Source organism: Eutrema salsugineum, unplaced genomic scaffold (genome assembly GCF_000478725.1).
Source record: "Eutrema salsugineum unplaced genomic scaffold, Eutsalg1_0 scaffold_4, whole genome shotgun sequence".
NCBI classification, from domain to species: domain Eukaryota; kingdom Viridiplantae; phylum Streptophyta; class Magnoliopsida; order Brassicales; family Brassicaceae; genus Eutrema; species Eutrema salsugineum.
The window spans coordinates 238568-248355 of NW_006256686.1; the positions used below are offsets into that span (position 1 = coordinate 238568).

The window sequence follows — 9788 nt, forward strand, 5'->3', positions numbered from 1 at the left end:
AGTTTGTTCTCTTAAATGACATTTTTGAACTGAATCCTATTGCTGACTGATTCGTGCTTCTCAAAAGGGATTTTGGTATGAAAGAGGATCAGTTTAGATGTTTAATGCTTTCATGAGAAGATTAACATGCCTTGAGTTCAAAGTTAAATGAAATCGCTTGATAAAATGATTCATTAACCCATTAGTCTAGCTTGGAAGCACCCGAGTCAAGTATCCTGTCTAAAGCTTCTTCCTTTATCATATATTATCATCATCCGAATCATCTGCCTGTTATTTGCATCTTCACTTAGTTTAAAACTCATCCTCTGTCTCATTTACATGTTTATTTACTCGTTAAATAGCTTAGTTAAAACCCTCATCATTCCATCTTGACTTAAGATTGCAAATAGCATAGATTAGTGTCTCCACTACAAGTTTGGTTTGATAACCCCTTGTACTACAAGGACAGGGGTATTGATAACCTCTTTAAAGAGTGAAAACTCTTAGTTATCAATTGGCGCCGTTGCCAACTTGTGGGAGCATTAGTCTTTTATTCGTTCTTAAGATCAAGACTTTACTTTCTTTTGTTTTACTAACTCTTTTGCAAGTTCTTGTTTTGATTTCAGGTGCATGAAAACCAGGTCTCGTAGCACAGAACCGCCTTTACCGTACGACAATAACATCAACAGGATTGAGAGGCGAGCTCGCGAGAGAGAAAGGCACTTTGAAAGACTTGGAATGGCAGAACAGCAAAGGATCGAGCAAAAGGCTCAGGAAGCCGAGCACCAGGCTCAGGCTAATCAGGCACAGGCAGGAAGAAATGAACTACAAGCCTATGTAAACCAACAACAGGCTCAAAGAAACGAGAGGCTTGCTCAGCAAAACCAACAACAAGCGAATAGAAACGAGCAACAAGCCCATCATGTTCATCCGCCACCGCCACAAGCTCAGAGACAACCTCCTCCAGTCTTTGTGGGAGAAAATGACCGAGCTAATGCGCACCAATATAGAGCCGGGATTCAAGCTCCACCAGTCCAAAATAACAACTTTGAGGTTAAAGCTTCCCTGCTCAATATGGTGCAGAACTCAAAGTTTCACGGTCTGGCCGGAGAGGATCCGCTTGAGCATCTAGATCAATTTGATCGAGTTTGCGACTTAACCAAGATTAATGGCGTCTCGGAAGATAGCTTCAAGCTACGTTTGTTCCCATTCAGCCTCGGTGATAAAGCTCACCAGTGGGAAAAGAACCTCCAGAGGGGTTCTATACAAACATGGGAGCAGTGTAAACTGGCGTTCTTATCAAAGTTCTTTTCCACATAACGCACGGCTAAGCTCAGGAATCAGATCTCAAGTTTCACGCAACACAACAACGAGAGCTTTAGTGAGGCTTGGGAACGGTTTAGGAGCTATACTAACCAATGCCCACACCACGGCTTCTCCGAGGCATCCCTCTTGAGTACTTTATACCGAGGTGCACTCCCCAAGATCAGAAACCAACTCGATACAGCTTCAAATGGAAATTTTCTTGGGAAAGAGATCAATGCGGCAATGGAACTAGTCGAGAACCTAGCCATGTCCAATGACACGTATGGAGAGGACTTTGATAGAGAAAACCGTACAGAGGGATCTAGTGATGAACAACGCATGAAAAAGGATATAAGAGAGCTTCAGAGCAAGCTTTGACAAGGTTTTAATGGCGACTCAAAAGCCAATACACTTTGTAGGCGAGTTTGATGAGCAAGGGCCAAGTTTTGACAATGTTAATGAAGATGGTCTAACTCAAGAGGAGCTGAACTACATAGGGAATCAGCAGAGATATCAGCGGTTTAACAACTACAGCACTAACCCAAACCTCTCATACAGAAACCCAAATGTAGCTAACCCTCAAGACCAAGTATACCCTGCTCAACAACATCAACAAAGCTATGCTCAAAAAGCTCCTTTTCAGAATACCTTCGAGCCCAAGCAACAGTTCAGTGGGCAACAGCAAGGCTACACTCAGCAGAATCAAGCGGCTTAAGGTAACAACTTCACCAGCCAACCGCAGCAACACAAGTTTCCACCAGGGTTCAATCCGCAGCCGATGGGTAATCAGCAACAGATTCAGGGAACGGGTCAGAATCAGATGGGAACCGATGTCTGTGGGATTTTACAGCAACTGTTACAAGGTCAGCAGAGAGTTGAGAGCCAGCACGCGACAATGCAGCAAGATATCAGAGAGCTTAAGCAAAACCAAGCCTCTACATCATCAAGAGGCCCAGCTTTACCAGGTAAGCCGGAGCCGAACCCCAAAGAGTATGTGAACGCCATCACATTGAGGAGTTGTAAGGAATTACAAGCTCCAACGCCTAAGACAAAGCTCATTGAGGTCAATGAGCAATTAGAGGGGGAGGCAGCCTCAGATGATGCACGTAAAGAAGCGGTTTTTGAGAAAGAACCGATCAAGGACAAATGAAAAGAGGTGGAAAAGATAACTGAGCTTGAAAAGCCCTACGTTCGACCACCACCTTACCAACCCAAGATACCATTCCCAGGGCGTTTCAAAAAGAAAATCTTAGACAAAGCCAAAGCGTTCTTTGAGAAACACTTGGAGAACACGCAACTTACCTTACCCATCATAGATGCTTTCTTAGCTATACCTCAGCTTGGAAAGTTTCTAAAAGATGCGATCCTCAACAAGACAAAGGAGCTCCAGGGTATGGTAATACTGAGCCATGAGTGCAGCGCCATAATACAAAGAAGATCTATACCAAGAAAACTATCCGATCCGGGCAGCTTTACTTTACCGTGTGCTTTAGGTCACTTAAAGTTCTCAAACTGCTTATGTGATCTTGGAGCTTCTGTGATCCTAATGCCTTACACGGTGGCCAAGAGATTGGGATACAAAAGCTACAAGCCGGCCAAGATCTCTCTTGTATTAGCTGATAGATCGGTTCGCTTACCGGTGGGTTTGCTTGAGGATTTACCTTTAAGGATCGGTGAGATAGAAATCCCCACAGACTTCATAGTTCTTGAGATGGACGAGGAACCATTAGACCCTATCATCTTGGGCGACCGTTCTTGGCGACCGCAGGAGCTATAATCGATGTGAGAGGAGGTATGATTGAACTACACATCGGTTCCGAGATTATGAAGTTCAACGTGAAGGAAATGATGAAGAAACCAACCATTGGAAGTCAGGTTTTCTATGTGGAAGTTATGGAGGAGCTAGCTGATGAGCTCCTAGAAGAGTTAAACGCAGAAGACCCGTTACAAGTGGTCTTGACACGGGAACAAAGCGAGCACGGGTTCATGAACGAGGAAAGCGAGGTGTACAAGCGTCTTTTGGACCAACCGAAGGAACTTGGAGCTGATGCGAGGTTTCTAGAGCTCAAGAAGAGTGGCCTCGACATTTTAGACAACGAGGGATCCAAGGGTATAGAGGAGACACCTCGGGATATCATGGCCGTGACAGCTTGTGCCGAGGCCGATGGTGAACAGCGCGAGAACAAGGAAAAGGCCGAGGAAGCTGTTCCGGGCCAATGCAGCTTTGATGCCGATTGGAATGAGGCAGATGCGCCCCCTGTTGAGCTCAAGCCTCTACCAACAGGGCTCAGGTATGCGTTCTTGTGTCTAAACTCTACTTTTCCAGTGATCATAAACGATAACTTGCTTGAACATGAAGAACGTGCATTGCTTAATGAAATAAGAAAATTCAGGAGAGCCATAGTGTATTCCTTGGCTGACATTAGAGGGATCTCTCCTGATATATGCACCCACAGGATCCACCTAGAGGACCAAGCCATGTCCTCTATTGAGCACCAACGTCGCCTTAACCCGAACCTTAAAGAGGTGGTTAAGAAGGAGATACTAAAGCTCCTTGAGGCAGGGATAATATATCCAATCTCTGACTCTCGGTGGGTATCTCCTGTACACGTTGTGCCCAAGAAAGGTGGGATCACGGTGGTGAAAAACGATAAGGATGAACTCATAGCCCAAAGAACTATAACCGGCCATCGCATGTGCATTGACTATAGGAAATTGAATTCTGCATCAAGAAAAGATCATTTTCCTTTACCATTCATTGATCAAATGCTTGAACGGCTAGCTAATCATCCTTATTTTTGTTTTCTTGATGGATACTCGGGGTTCTTTCAAATACCTATAGACCCCCGAGATCAAGAGAAAACGACATTCACCTGCCCTTATGGCACTTATGCTTATAGGAGAATGCCTTTCAGTTTGTGTAATGCACCGACCACTTTTCAAAGATGTATGATGCACATTTTCTCTGATCTAATTGAAGAGAAAGTTGAGGTGTTTATGGATGATTTCTCCGTATACGGTTCCTCTTTCTCCGAATGTCTTGCTAATCTATCTCAGGTTCTAAAGCGATGTGAGGAGCATAGACTTGTCTTGAACTGGGAGAAGTGCCATTTCATGGTCCAAGAAGGCATTGTCTTGGGACACAAGGTATCAGAGAAGGGTATTGAGGTGGACAAGGCTAAGATCGAGGTGATGGTGAACTTACAAGCTCCGAATTCTGTAAAAGGGATAAAAAGCTTTCTTGGGCATGCAGGGTTCTATAGGCGGTTTACTAAAGATTTCTCCAAGATAGCTAGACCCTTGACGAGGCTATTATGTAAAGAAGTGGAGTTTATCTTTGATGAAGAGTGTGAGGAAGCGTTTAAGAGAATCAAGGAGGCTTTGATCAGTGCACCGATAGTACAAGCTCCCGATTGATCTCTACCATTCGAAGTGATGACTGATGCATCTGACTATGCCGTGGGAGCTGTCTTGGGGCAGAAGAAAGATAAGAAGCTCCATGTGATCTACTATGCAAGCCGCACCTTGGACTCGGCTCAAGAAAAGTATGCCACAACCGAGAAAGAAATGCTTGCCATTGTGTTTGCATTTGACAAATTCAGGAGTTATCTAGTGGGATCAAAGGTCACGGTTTATACGGATCATGCGGCCTTGAGGTATCTGATGTCTAAGAAAGACGCTAAGCCGAGGCTGTTGAGATGGGTCTTATTGCTCCAAGAATTTGACATGGAAATACTCGACAAGAAAGGGATTGAAAACGGAGCCACAGATCACCTCTCAAGGCTGAGGATTGAAGAACAGGTCCCTATAGATGGTGCTTTACGCGAGGAACATCTCATGTTAGTCCGATCTTACTTAGAAGTGGAGGAAGCCAACATGATCAAGGAAAGAAGCCTTTTATGGTTCGCGGATCTTTTGAACTACTTGTCTTGCGGTTTAGAGCCACCGGATCTTGATACTTATTAGAGGAAGAAGTTCTTTAGAGATGTGATGAGATATCATTGGGATGAGCCGTATCTTTACGTGCTTAACAAGGACCATCTCTATAGGCGATGCTTGGCCGAAGAAGAGATCCATCCGGTGTTACAAGAATGCCACGGTTCATCGTATGGTGGTCACTTAGGTGCATTCAAGACGGTTGCCAAGGTTTTACAAAGCGGGTTCTAGTGGCCGACTATGTTCAAAGACGCTCAAGATGTGGTATCAAGGTGTGAGGCTTGTCAAAGGCACGGTAACATATCCAAGAGGAATGAGATGCCCCAAAACCCAATTTTTGAAGTAGAGGTCTTCGACTGTTGGGGCATTGACTTCATGGGTCCCTTTGTAAGCTCATATGGAAATCAGTATATCCTTGTCGCGGTGGATTATGTGAGCAAATGGGTCGAAGCGGTCGCATCTCCAACCAACGATTCAAAGGTAGTGGTACAACTCTTCAAGAGTATCATTTTCCCACGGTTTGGAGTCCCAAGGGTAGTAATCAGTGATGGGGGAAGCCACTTTATCAATAAGACTCTTGAGAGTCTTTTGAAGAAGAACGGAGTGAAGCACAAGGTGGCCACCCCTTATCATCCGCAAACCAGCGGCCAAGTGGAGGTTTCCAACCGTCAGATAAAGGCCATTTTGGAAAGAACCTTGAGCTCATCTAGGAAAGATTGGAGCAAGAAACTTGATGATGCTTTGTGGGCCTATAGAACCGCATACAAGACCCCCATTGGAACCTCACCGTTTAACTTGCTCTACGGGAAAAGCTGCCATCTACCGGTTGAGTTGGAATACAAAGCCTTGTGGGCAGTGAAACTTCTGAACTTTGACATCAAGACCGCACAAGAGAAGAGGGTTTTACAGCTTCATGAGCTTGAGGAGATCCGTTTAGATGCTTTTGAGAGCTCTAAGATCTACAAAGAAAGAACCAAGGCGCTCCATGACAAGAAGATACACAAGAGAGAGTTCAAAGAAGGGGACCAAGTGCTGTTGTTCAACTCGAGACTTAAGCTATTCCCTGGGAAGCTAAAGTCTAGGTGGTCCGGTCCGTTCACAATTCATGAAGTAAGGCCCTATGGAGCGGTCGTTCTAAAAGGAAAAGATGGACAAGGTTTTGTGGTAAACGGTCAGAGGGTAAAGCACTACTTGGCATCAGAAACAAGAGAGGGAGCTACCTCAGTTCCTCTTCTTGAACCAGAAACAGCCTGAAAAGGTATGAAAAGTCAAACTTAGAGACGTTAAACAAAGTGCTCTTGGGAGATACCCCAAGCTTATCCTTGTACATATTTCGTTTTTCATCTTCTTTTTCTTTTTATTTGAAGCTTTTTGAAAGGTTTGTTAAGTGTTTCAGGAGTTAGACAGTGAACCTTGAGGATGAAAGTAAGAAAAAGCTTGAAAAAGACACGGCCTGATGAATTAAGTCAAAGAGCATACATAGCCTTGGTATCGACCCTCGGTATATTCATACCGCGGTCACCTTTTATCGAGTGAAAGCTTAAGAACCTCAGCTAAATTCCTCGACTTAATTTCATCATGGCCGTGTCTGAGAAGTGAAGTGGTGAAATGACTAAGTGTGGGGGAGGCTCACGGTGTAAAACACCTCGGTATAATTATACCGAGGCGCCATGTCTACTTTAAACGGTTAAAAATCTCGATCCGAGGCCGCGACCAGTTTACACCAAGGCCAGCCTGTTTAAACCCCCAAGCTTCACGTGTTCTTTGTTAAAACAAGTGGCCTCGGCATGATGCCCTCGTGGTGGAGCATGCCGAGGTGCCCGGTTTCAAGAACAATCAAAAACAAGAACACTTGGAACACTTAGATCGAAGAAGAGGCTTTGCGCGGTCTAAGGAAAAGACGTGAAGGCCACTGAGAATTACTCGTTAGCATGAGCTTAAATCACTCGGCTTGGTGCCCTCGAGGTGGAACAAGTCGAGGCCGCTCAAGTTAAGACGAGAAATATCGGTTTAGACCGTACGGCCCACGTCATTCCTTTACCGCGTTCATTAGAAGGCTTTGCGCGGCATTTTGAATTTAAACGCCCGGTCAAGATGGTTTTTGGCGCGGTCAACGGCTGGAGTTAGAGCAGAGGGGGGGACGAGTCCCACAACAGTCCAAACGCCAGCTGGAAAGCGCGCTCCAGCCCATACCAGCCTCCATACCGAGCTAAAACGCAGAGTTTGCCTTCTTCACTCTTTTCTCTGCATTTCGCGAACAAAACTCTCTCATTTCTCATTCATTTCACGTGATTCCAAGCGCTCTAGACTCCTTAGGGTGTTGTCTATTCTGCATAAGCATCTCACTGAGCTTGAATCTTGCACTCCCAAAGGTATTTGCATCTTAAAGAACTCATCTTTTTCCTTCATTCTTTGCGAGCTTAAATGTTTGTAAAATGTGGAATCGATTCTTCTAGAACATATCGGCCTTTGGGAACAATTTTAAAAATTCCATTAGGATAGACAACACATGAAAAACTGGTATTTGCTCTGAAAATCACTTGTTCTTGAGTTTTTAAAATTCTTGAGAAAATGCGCTTGGAATCGGTTTAAATGGTGAACCGAGTTGTTGAGCTGAACTGTCTAGATATCTTGTCTCTCTCTGGTTGTTCTAGCTTGTTGATACTCTCTTTGATGTTTGAAAAAGCTATAAACCTGGTCTTGTTAGAGAAAAAGCTCTGTTCTTGCTATCTTTAGATACATGTGCTTAGCGAGACACTTGATTCTAATGGTTCTCTCGAGAATCTGCCTTGCAGATGACCGGCGAACGAACCGTTCCTGCTCATGAGACGAACAAAGGCGAGGTCCAGAGGAGGGGTACGAAAGGAAAAGCCGTTGCCTTGGCACATAGTGGTGGAACAAGCAAGAAACCCTCAGCAAGACCCGATGGCGAACCAGTCGCTAAACGAGCAAGGAACGCCGAGGGCCACTTCCGTTGCCGGCCCTTGAATCAAGAAGAAATGGGAAGCAGGCAGCCGTTGGATCCGACGAGGATGAGCTCAAAGCCATAGTCCCTCATGAAGCCAACTGTGGCAAGAAGGCCAAGAAGGAACCAAAGCCCGAGCCCGAGGAAGAGCACTTCCCAACTACTGAGGAGTACTTGGACCACTTTAACTCTATAAGAGTGGCTCAAGGTCGGTTTCCTGATATGGAGTTGTTGAGAAAGCTCGAGATACTCGATGATGTTACTCTGATCTTTCAAAACATGGGCTTGGCCGAGTTCTTTATGATGAGCGATGTTGCTTATGAGGGGATCACGCAACAGTTTCTTGCCACTTTGGAGGTTGTCATCTACCCCAAGAGAGATCCCAAGCGCTTACATGGCAAAGGGTTCGGCCACATTGAGTTTCACATGGAAAACGTGCACTACAAGGTCAGTTTCAAGGAGCTTGATGAAATATTTGGTTTTGAAAGGAATGGAAGCTCGCTTGACAAGTTCGTGTACCCAAAAGAGGAGTTGGCTGCTTTGTGGGAAACGATCGCTTTTGGACCTTACTTGGGAGGCAAGAGCAAGACGAGTTGCATCAGAAACCCTGCGATCCGATACACCAACCGAGTTCTAGCCTCTACATTCTTCTCGACCTATAACCCTGGTGTTATTCATACGGCCGAGCTTGAACTGTTAGGACTTGGACTGAAGCCGCTCATCACTCAAATGAAGAACAAGCAGGAGTTCCAAGGGCCAGTGCACGTACCATCTTTAGGCGCATTCTTTGCAATCCAAATGCTCACTTACCGGCACAATGTGTGGTGCGACCGAAAGAAGAAAGGAGCAAGGAGGCTTCAGAACGGTTGGATTGTCACTAAGATTTTGAGAGCTCAGGGATTCATATTCCCTGATTCACCATCAAGGCCGAGTCTCATTGATGAGCAATACTTAAGTAAAAGTGGCTTCTTTGGAGGCAAATCCGGGGACAAATGGGTTTACAACTTCACGCTGATGCACAGAGACGGGACACAAGTTCTACTGCGTAACCGAGGCCTCACCGTGCTTGATAAGCAGTGTAACGTCTCCTTCTATGTCCTCAAAGATCAGTTGTACAACCCATCTCTCGACCCACCAATGCGCAAGTGCACCAAGGCCGCACCGAGCAAGCCTCAGAACGAGAATGGCCGGGCGGGATGTGAAAATGAAGAGGAAAGACACACTGAGAGAAGAATTGGAGCAGGACAATATCATTTTGATCCGTATGTATGGGGCGAGCCTGAATACCACACCAAGAAGCTGTATTCGCGAGTGAACACCCTCCAAAAGTGGTGTAAGTGGCAAGACAAGACCATTCACGCGTTGATGGACTGTGTAAGGCACCTGAAAAAGAAAGTCAAGCAACTCACCAGACCATCTTCTCCGGACAAGAACTCGGCGACCTCAACCGCACCGGTTACACAAGAAGAGGTTAGAGAAAGCTCAAACGCGAGGAATCCGGAGTTTCCACCAGGCAAAGAGGACTGGATCGATCCTGCCTCGGCATTTTTACCTTAACCTTCGGAGAGCAGCCCACCACGTCAGTCCACACCCTCCTGCTCAA

At 45.5% G+C, this 9788-nt stretch overlaps 1 non-coding gene across 1 annotated transcript; it reads right to left on the minus strand.

Annotated features, from left to right (window-relative positions):
* Nucleotides 1-1308: 1308 nt before the first annotated feature.
* Nucleotides 1309-1415, minus strand: LOC112084853. The gene has a single exon (XR_002898511.1). It is a non-coding gene; the product is annotated as a small nucleolar RNA R71 (small nucleolar RNA).
* Nucleotides 1416-9788: the final 8373 nt, after the last annotated feature.